Raw genomic sequence first — 10,148 nt, forward strand, 5'->3', positions numbered from 1 at the left:
TTACTGATGCCATAAACAGGAGTGTCGATTTGTAAAGTCAACAACAGGAGTCACTGTGCACTTACTCCTCATGTAGGATCTCTGTCCTTTATGTGCAGTACATTGAGATTTAATGCTATAACGAGTACTCAAACAGTATTTTTCACTTTCTGTTTCTATGTGGGTGCAAACTGTTGAAATCTTTACTTAATGTATACTAAACTGATCTTCTGTATGTAAAGACAATTGAAAATGAATCTTGATAAGAATGGAAGGGGAGAGAGCGGGAAAGGGGAGGGTTGCGGGTGGGAGGGAAGTCATTGGCGGGGGGGAAGCCAATGTAATCCGTAAGCTGTACTTTGGAAATCTATATTCATTAAATAAAAGTTTAAAAAAATGCACAATTAAAAAAAATAGTTGGGCTGGAACCATAAATCACTATGTTCTATTTATTTAAGGAACTGACCAGAACTAAGAGAAGGTGCGAAGAAAGACACTTCTTGGCTAGCTGTCTGTTTATCTTGTAAATCAATCTGATCTCTTGAGCAAAAGTTAAAAACAACAGGTGTGAACTCATGCTATGACTTAGCCTGGGTTGACACATGTAGGTTTAAGCCAAGGCAAACACACTTCCCTGAAACACAGCTCTGTGAGCTCAATACAGTTCCTCCTTGAGTAGCCATTACAGATTGTCCTTGGGTGGTTCCCATAGAAGCAGGCTTCAGGAAGGGAAGGGAGACTACAAAGGAGAGCAGAGTCAACATATTCTATTGATCGGTGCATTGTTCATCTTCAGAATATTCTAGAAGGCTAGAGCTCAGTTGTAGGCAGTTGGTCAGGAGCACTGCAGTTGTAAATGGTCCTGAATGATTTATGTGGCCTTCCAGAAGAATCTTTGCCACACATTCCAAAGCAAGTGTTCCCTGAAGAGGTCCTGAATCTGTTGGTGTCAAAAGAATGCAGATTTGGTGACTGCAAGTGATGTCAAGCACGTTGAAGAGCATGCTGAGCTGTACCAACTGTTGTTGAGATAGTTTGCATAATGTCTTATTTTCTCTCATGTATGCTCCTTAGGAACATGTCTCGTTTAACTCTGTCTTGTCACAGAGCCTAAAACCTGTGCTGATGCATTTTGATTTCATTTCTTTCTCTGACAGAACAAAAGAACACAAATTACATCTGTTGCCTTCTCTTTAGCTTGACAACTATGGGGGGGTCTTCAAAAAGTTCATGGAAAATGAGTATTATGGATTTTGAAATACTTTGCACCAAGATAAATTTCTATTTTAGTTGTATTTTCCATGAACTGCTTGATGTGCCCACATAAGATGCTAAAGTTCTATTTTCCCCAATGCTGTCTTTTGTAGGACTGGAAGTCCTGGTCTGGATGGTGCTGTGGCTCACTGAGCATCAATGACTCTCACTGCTGGGGAGACAAAGCACTTGACAATCTACAAGGATGCATTCTGCATGTAATTTTTGTTGTTGTTGTTGTTAATATTTATTTATGTGAAAGTTACAGAGGGAGAGAGAGAGAGAGAGAGAGAGAGAGATCTTCCATCCACTGTTTCATTCCTCAGACGGCTGCAACAGCCAGGGCTGGGCCAGTCTGAAGCCAGGAGCCAGGAGCTTTTTCCACCTGGGTGACAGGGTCCCAAGCACTTGAACTGTCTTCCTTTACTTTTCCCAGGCCATTATCAGGGAGCTGGGTTGGAAGAAGAGCAGCTGGGACACACGTGAACAGGTGCCCATATGGGATGACATCATTGCCGGCAGCAGCTTTACCTGCCCTGCCACAACACGGACCTCTGAATATGTTTTCAGTAATGATATTTGCTTTTTTTCAGTGATGGTCACATTGCTACTAGAGGTGGGGCAACTCCTGCTCTTATCTTTACTCAGAGGCAGACAGGCCAGGCAGGTGCGAGTCAGCTGATGAAGAAGGGTAGCATTTCTGTAGACAGGACAGAAAAACACTCATTGGCATGTGCAAGGGCACTGCACTGTCCCACAGTGCCTCTGTAGTGGTGATGTAGCTGAGTCAGTGTACGGTGAGTCTGAACTTGAACCTCTCCCTGACACTGATCTTTTGCACGGATATATTGTTAAGTTCCTGTCTGATGTGACACACAAAGGATAATAATTTACTGATCTTAAGATTATTCTTCCATTTGATTTCAGTACTTCTGCTTCTTGTGCAGGAATAGATCAACTTTGGCTTCCCAGGAATTTACCCAATTTCACAGGCTTTTGGTGTTTCCTTGGCTTATCTTCTTGCACATCCAACTTTGTTTCCTTGGATAGTTTCTGTCTTTGCTTTAGAGCTCAGTTAAGATAGCTTCTCCTTTCTGAAACCATCCCCAATTCCCACACAAAGCAAAAACCTGAAAATGGGTTGATGACTGCACCTGTCACCTCATTTTGTATCTCCTTGCCCTCTCTTTCACTCCTTTTTTTAATGATTGATTGTTTATTTTATTGAAAGGCAGAGTTACTGAATGAGAGAGAGAGAGAGAGAGAGAGAGAGAGAGAGAGAGAGAATGAATCCTCCATCTTCTGGTTCAATCTCTCCTCCCCCCCCAAGATGGCTGGAACAGCTGGAGCTGGGCTGGTCAGGAGCCAGGAGCCAGGAGCTTCTTCCGGGTCTCCCATGTGGGTGCAGGGGCCCAAAGACTTGGGTCATCTTCTGCTGCTCTCCCAGGCACATTAGTGGGGAGCTGAATTGAAAGTGGAGCAGCTGAGACTTGAACTGACACTCATATGAGATACTGGCATTGCAGGCAGCGACTTTAGCAGCTACACAACTGAGTGGACCCCTCTTCTTCACTCTTAAATGCTGAATATTTTAAGGCATGGATTTAGACTTCTCAGTGCTTGTGTTCCAAGATTCTAACACCATGCCTTTTTTTAAAAAAAAAAAACAAAGAAATGTAAAATCAAATTTAAGTCCTACTGAAGCTGATTTTTAAGATCACCATGAGGCCAGCATCATGGTGCAGCAGGTTGAACTGTCTCCTGTGATGTCATCATTCCATAAGAGTGCCTGTCTGAGTCTCAGCTGCTCCACTTCTGATCCACCTCCCTGCTAGTGCACCTGGGAAAGCAGCAGAAGATGGTCCAGGTGCTTGTACCTCTGCCACCTGTGCGGGAGACCCATATGGGATGCCGGCGCTGCAGGCGGGGGATTAACCAAGTGAGCCACCTCGCCGGCCTGGCCTTGGCTTCTTGATGAGATTATGCTGTGAGCAGAAACAAGGAGCTATAGCATTTGAGAGAAGGGCAGTTACTTAGAACTAAGAAGGGGAAAACAATTTGATGGTGCCTGAAATTGGCTAGCCTTATTGATAATTTTAATAATAATAATGTTGAGGGTCCTGGCTGTCTATTCAGATAAGAATTCTGAATTTCAGCTTGAATAAAACAGGTGATATGGTAAAGTTTTAGCATTTATTCAGTGAGAGAAATACACAGAAAAATGAGGGCTTTATTTAGGATAGAAAGAAGTCTAGAAATGTAAGTTGGATTCATACCAGGCAGAGAGCAGGCCAAGAGCCATGTGGAGCAAAGTGTGTGGTTAGGAGCAGCCACAGGTAGCATAGTGTGGGCAGGAAAGCAGAGAGCAGGCAGCTGGAAGGCCGGGCACCTGGAGGTGTAGGACAACAAGGGCAGGGCCCACTGTGCTCCATACCTTTTATTCACTTCCAAAGGGGTGTGGTTACATAGTCTGATTGGCAGGTGGGCATACAGGTGAGGTCAGGTAGGGGCATGAGATCACAAAAGGGGGCAGGGTGAAGGTGTGGTCTCCAGGTTCCAATCTAATCAGTTTAATACTATCTGCCTGCCTATATCACCAGGTGTTCTCTTCCTAGCAATGTCCAGAAAGGTGGGGAGAGAGCACTGAGGGAAATGACTTTGTGGTTCACCACAAAGATTGATGTGGGAGCCACAGACCACGGGACCCCAGTGGACCATGTGGCTATGAACAAGGAGGTTATGTTTTCCTCTGTGTGCCCTTTTATCACCATGGAGAGGTGCTGGGTGGGAGGAGGCATCCACAATTGGACTTCTTTTGTCTCAGTGCAATGGTGATTTGAAGTTGACCTATAAGGAAATGAAATAATGGGATGATTTATGCACACCTAGACTGAGAGATCAAGTTTTATATCTAGTACATATGTGAGGTATCTTTTTTTTTTTTGTTTTTTTTTTGTTTTTTAAATTAAAGAACTTTTTTTTTTTTTATACTTTCTTTTTTTTTTTTTTTTTATCTTTTATTTAATGAATATAAATTTCCAAAGTACGACTCATGGGTTACAATGGCTTCCCCCCCCATACCGTCCCTCCCACCAACAACCCTCCCCTTTCCCACTCCCTCTCCCCTTCCATTCACATCAAGATTCATTTTCGATTATCTTAATATACAGAAGATCAGCTTAGTATACCTTAAGTAAGTATTTCAACAGTTTGCTCCCACACAGAAACATAAAGTGAAAAATAATAGATGATTTTTTTAAAATGATGATGAAATCAGATCAGACCTATTGTCATGTTTAATCCCAGTGAGAGTCAAGTTGGGAATTGAAAATTTCTTTTTTTTTTTTTTTTTTTTTTTTTTTACAGAAGATCAGTTTAGTGTACATTAAGTAAAGATTTCAGTTGTTTGCACCCCCATAGAAACACAAAGTGAAATATACTGTTTGAGTACTCGTTATAGCATTAAGCCTCAGTGTACAGCACGTTAAGGACCGAGATCCTACATGAGGAGTAAGTGCACAGTGACTCCTGTTGTTGACTTTACCAATTGACACTCCTGTTTATGGCATCAGTAATCTCCCTATGCACCAGTTATGAGTTTCCAAGGCTATGGAAGCCCCTTGAGTTCTCCGACTCTTATCTTGTTTAGACACGGTCATAGTCAAAGTGGAGGTTCTCTCCTCCCTTCAGAGAAAGGCACCTCCCTCTTTGAAGACCTGTTCTTTCCACTGGGATCTCACTCACAGAGATCTTTTTGCCAGAGTGTCTTGGCTTTCCATGCCTGAAATACTCTCATGGGCTTTTCAGCCAGATCCGAGTGCCTTTAGGGCTGATTCTGAGGCCAGAGTGCTATTTAGGACATCCGCCATTCTATGAGTCTGCTGAGTATCTCACTTCCCATGTTGGATCACTCTCCCCTTTATTTATTCTATCGGTTGGTGTTAGCAGATACTAGACTTGTTTATGTGCTCCCTTTGACTCTTAGTCCTTTCATTATGATCAATTGTGAACTGAAATTGATCACTTGGAGTAGTGAGATGGCATTGGCACATGCCACCTTGATGGGATTGAATTGGAATCCCCTGGTATGTTTCCAACTCTACCAATTGGGGCAAGTCAGCCCGAGCATGTCCCAAATTATACATCTCTTCCCTCTCTTATTCCCACTCTTATGTTTAACAGGGATCACATATGTGAGGTATCTAAAATCATCTCTGGATGCTTAACAGACCTGATTAAGATTATTTTCCACTGCTTTTATTATTTTTTTAAAGATTTTATTTATTTATTCGAGAGGTAGATTTACAGAAAGAGAGAGGGAGAGATAGAGAGAAAGGTCTTCCATCTGCTGGTTCACTCTCCAGATGGTTGCAATGGGGGAAGTTGGGCCCATCTGAAGCCAGGAGCTGGAAGCTTCTTCCAGGTCTCCCACATGGGTGGAAGGGTCCAAGCACTTGGGACATCTTCTGCTGCTTTCCCAGGCCATTAGCAGGGAGCTGGATCACAAGTGGAGCAGCTGGAACTTGAACCGGCATCCATATGGGATGCAAGGCCACAGGCAGAGGCTTAGCCTATTAAGCCACAGTGGCAGCCCCTTTCCATTGCTTTTGATTATAGATAATAGTCAAAACATATTCTTTGATCATTTGAGATACATTGTTAAAAAGCATTGAGTATTGACCAAAATTTTTTTGGAAGTTGACTTTCTTTTAAAGATTTACTTTCATTTTTTATTTAAAAAAAGCAGAAACATACACACACACACACACACACACACACGAGAGAGAGAGAGAGAGAGAGAGAGAGAGAGAGAAAGAGAGAGAATCTTCTGTCTACTGATTCACTTCCCAAATGTGTACAACATCTGAGGCAGGGCTGGGCCAGAGTCGGGAGCCTGGAACTTCATCTGGGTCTCCCACATAGATGGCAAGGAACAAAGTACTTGAGCCATCACTGCTGCCTCTCAGGGTATACATTAGCAGAAAGCTGGAATCGGAAGTGGGACTGTAACTTGAACCTAAGTACTTTAATATGGAATACTGGTGTCATGTATGATGTCTTAAGCATTGCAAGCCAGACCTGAGCCCTGAGGCTGACTTTTTTTTTATTTATTTGAAAGTCAGAGTTAGAGAGAAAGAGAGAAAGAGAGAAAGAGAGAGAGAGAGAGAGAATGAATCATCCATCCACTGGTTCATTCCCCAAATGGCTATAACAGCCAGGGCTGGGACATGTGGAAGCCAGGAGCCATGAGTGTCATCTGGGTCTCCCAAATGGGTGCAGAGGCCCAAGCATGTGGGTCATCTTCCACTGCTTTCCCAGGTGCATTAATAAGGAGCTGGATTGGCTGGAATAGAAGTGGAGCAGCCGGGACTCGGCACTGGCCCTGAAACTGACTTGTTTCAAGTGCTCCAGGGAAGTACATCATTCCTTTAAGTGAAGAATCCTGGTTTTGGGCAGAATCGTGTTAATGTGAATTTTACAAATTGTTAATCTAATACAATAACAGATTAAGGAAAGCTCCGTACTCTTTTCTTTGAAGAGCACTGGTGCATGTAACTGTGGGTACCCACTTGAGCGAAGGTGGCTGCAACTCTGCCCTGAGGAGCAGCTCAGCTCAAATGCCAAGTGCAGGAATTGTGTGTACTGGGGACAAGTCACAGGAACCGGAGTTCTACTTTATCTGAGCCCTTCTATCTTGATAAAGGAAGTCAAATTTCAAACCATTCCCTTTGTTATGATTAAATTTCAGGAAATGAGAGACCACATTATTCCCCAGCAGAGAACTGGGCCAAGAGTCCTTTCATTATCTGCTGAATGACTGATTGACCTCACAAGGTCTCATGACACAACTGAGTGACTGACTTATCATTGTGCTTTATCTACTTCCTAAAGGCAAGGGGCAGAGTGTGGCAATTTTATTATTTATACAAAGCTAACAAATGCATGCTGTTTACACATGCACCTTTCTTTCAGGTAGGAAACCAAAGGCAAAGAAGAATTTTGGTTTTGAATGCTGTCTTTTTTGGTTTCTGAACTGAGAAAGTCATCTTTGAAATTCAGACGAAAATTTGAACTGTTGGAAGGGATTTTGGACATCATAGCTACCCAGTACCTTCTTCTTTTTTTTTTTTTAATTAAGGAACAATTTTAATTCAGTGCAAAAAAGTTGAGATCTGTGCATAATCTTTTCATGATATGTATTTTCCATAAATTTTTTTAGTTTTTATTTAATGAATGCATTTTTTTCATAGATACAACTTTAGGAATATAGTGGTTCTTTCCCTCATACACTCTTCGCCCAGCTCCCATCCCACCTCCCTCTCTCCCATCTCCTTCTTCATTATGGATCATTTTTAGTATGACTTTAGTATACTTTTTTTAGTATATACTTCAACAATTTGCACCCATGCACACACATAACATATAGAATACAGTTTGGGGAGAAAATTTGCAGTTGATTCTAATATTATAATTCATTAGGGACAGAGGTCCTACATCAGGAGCAAGTGCACAGTGACTACTGTTGTTCCTTTAACAATTAACACTCTTATTTATGACATCAGTGATCATCTGAGGCTCTTTTCATGAGCTGCCAAGGCTATGGAAGCCTTTTGTGACCAAGACTCCTTAAGTATTTGGACACAGCCATAAGCAAAGTGGATGTTCTCTCCTCCCTTCAGAGAAGAGTATATCCTTTTTGATGACCCTTTCTTTCCTCTGAGGTCTCACAGAGATCCTTCCTGTAGGATTTTTTTTTTTGTCACAGAGACTTGGCTTTCCATGCCTGAAATGCTCTCGCAGGCCTTTCAGCCTGACCAGGAAGCCTTAAGGGTTGATTCTGAGGTCAGAGTGTTATTTACAGCAAATATCATTCTAGGAGTCTGCCAATGCCTTCTTTATGGATGAGACGGATGCTCAAGATGATGGCCAAGATACCAGAGCACAGATTAGAACTCAGGACTCTTAATGATTATTTTATTGCATATTGATCAAATCAAGCATATGAATGGCTTTATAAAACAAAAATATTTTATTTATTTTTTATTTATTTATTTGACAGATAGAGTTAGACAATGAGAGAGACAGACAGACAGAAAGGTCTTCCTTCCATTGGTTCACCCCCCAAATGGCTGCCATGGCCGGCCAGACTACACCAATCTGAAGCCAGCAGCCAGGTGCCTCCCCCTGGTCTCCAATGTGTGTGTAGGGCCTAAGCACCTGGGCCATCCACCACTGCCTTCCTGGGCCACAGCAGAGAGCTAGACTGGAAGAGGAGCAACTGGGACTAGAACCCGGCGCCTATATGGGATGCCGGCGCTGCAGGCGGAGGATTAACCAAGTGAGCCATGGCGCTGGCCCCCAAATATTTTATTTTTAATGCTATTTCACAACTAGCTCATTTTGGGGGTTTGTTTTTAATTTGAGATGCAGAAAGAGAAAGAGACAGAGATAGAGAGAAGGAGTGGGGAGAAGGGGGGGAGAGAAAGAGAGCGAGAGAGCGCGCGCAAGCACTTCCATTCTCTGGTTCATTCCCCCAATATCTGCAACAGCTGGGGCTGGACCAAAGCTAGGAGATGGGAACACCACTCAGCTCTATGGGTGGCAGGAACCCAAGCACTTGAGCCATCACCACTGCTTCCTGGGGTGTACATTCGCAGGAAGTTGGAGTCAGGACAGAGTCAAATGCACCCCAATGTGGGATGTAAGCATGTTAACTGCTAAACTTTTGCCTTTCACTTTTTTGGTTTCATTTTTTTAAGTTCAACCTATGGCATTTTAGGATTCACAGGACTGCTATAATCTTGTGACTTCAATAAGTACATTGCACATTATGTAGGTCATATGTTGATTCACTTACAAAGGTAGCAGAAAATTAATGCAAAAAAGGGAAGAAATAGGAAATAAGATAAAAAGTATAGACTGATTTTATTCATAAATTGAGAAGTGGAAATTCTAATAAAAACATGAGCACAAGGTATAACATAGCAGTATCTCTCTATATAACAAAGTAGGGTTTAGTCAAAGAAAGCAACATTGGTTTAATATTAAATTTTAATTAGTTGAGATACCACCTAAGTGGGTCCAAAAATAGCTCATATTTCAATAACTGCTGATATGGCATTTATTAACTCTTGATGAAAAGATAAAAATCAAGAGTTCTAGCCAGTGGACTGGAACAGATGTGAAGTGGCCATTGCTGGGCTGGGCCTTTTTAAGGAATCTATTTATTGGGCCAGTGCCGTGGCAGAGTAGGTTAAGCCTCTGCCTGTGGCACCGGCATCCCACACACACTCCAGTTCAAGTCCTGGCTGCTCCACTTCCTATCCAGCTCCCTGTTAATGTCCTGGGAAAGCCATGGAAGATGGCCCAAGTGCTTGGACCCAGAAGAAGCTCCTGGCTCCTGGCTTCAATCAGCCTAGCTCCAGCTGCTGCAGCCATCTGGGGAGTGAACCCGTGGATGGAAGACCTCTCTGTCTCTCCCTCTCTCTATAACTCTGCCTCTCAAGTAAATAAATCTTAAAAAAATAAAAAAGAAAACCATTTATTTATTCGAGAGGCAGAGAGACAGAGACAGAGACAGGGACAGAGACATCACCTGGTTCACTCCCCAAATGCCTGCAATGGCCCTGGGCCTGGACTGGGCCTGAAGCTGGGTACTAAATATAGGTGTCTCCCACATGGATGGTAGGAACCCAACTACTGGGCCATCACTACTGCCACCTCAGAAGGCTAAAGTCAGTAGCCAGAGCTGGATAAATCCAGGTACTCCAATATGTGGGGATCTTAACCAACAGACCAAATGTTTGCTCCTAGGCTGAGGCTACTACACAGGTGTGTTTTATGCTCTCTTACCTGCTGCTGGCTGGATGCAAATGAAAACAAGAGTCCAAGGGGTGCCAGAACCACAAGACGGA

General features: G+C 42.9%; 1 long non-coding RNA gene across 1 annotated transcript; it reads left to right on the forward strand.

Annotated features, from left to right (window-relative positions):
- Positions 1–2,598: 2,598 nt before the first annotated feature.
- Positions 2,599–8,661, forward strand: LOC149122687 (uncharacterized). Its single transcript, XR_016219795.1, has 2 exons — positions 2,599–4,160; positions 5,432–8,661. It is a non-coding gene; the product is annotated as an uncharacterized LOC149122687 (long non-coding RNA).
- Positions 8,662–10,148: the final 1,487 nt, after the last annotated feature.

Source organism: Oryctolagus cuniculus, chromosome 13 (assembly GCF_051225735.1).
Source record: "Oryctolagus cuniculus isolate XC-2025 breed Fujian yellow rabbit chromosome 13, ASM5122573v1, whole genome shotgun sequence".
Classification (NCBI taxonomy): domain Eukaryota; kingdom Metazoa; phylum Chordata; class Mammalia; order Lagomorpha; family Leporidae; genus Oryctolagus; species Oryctolagus cuniculus.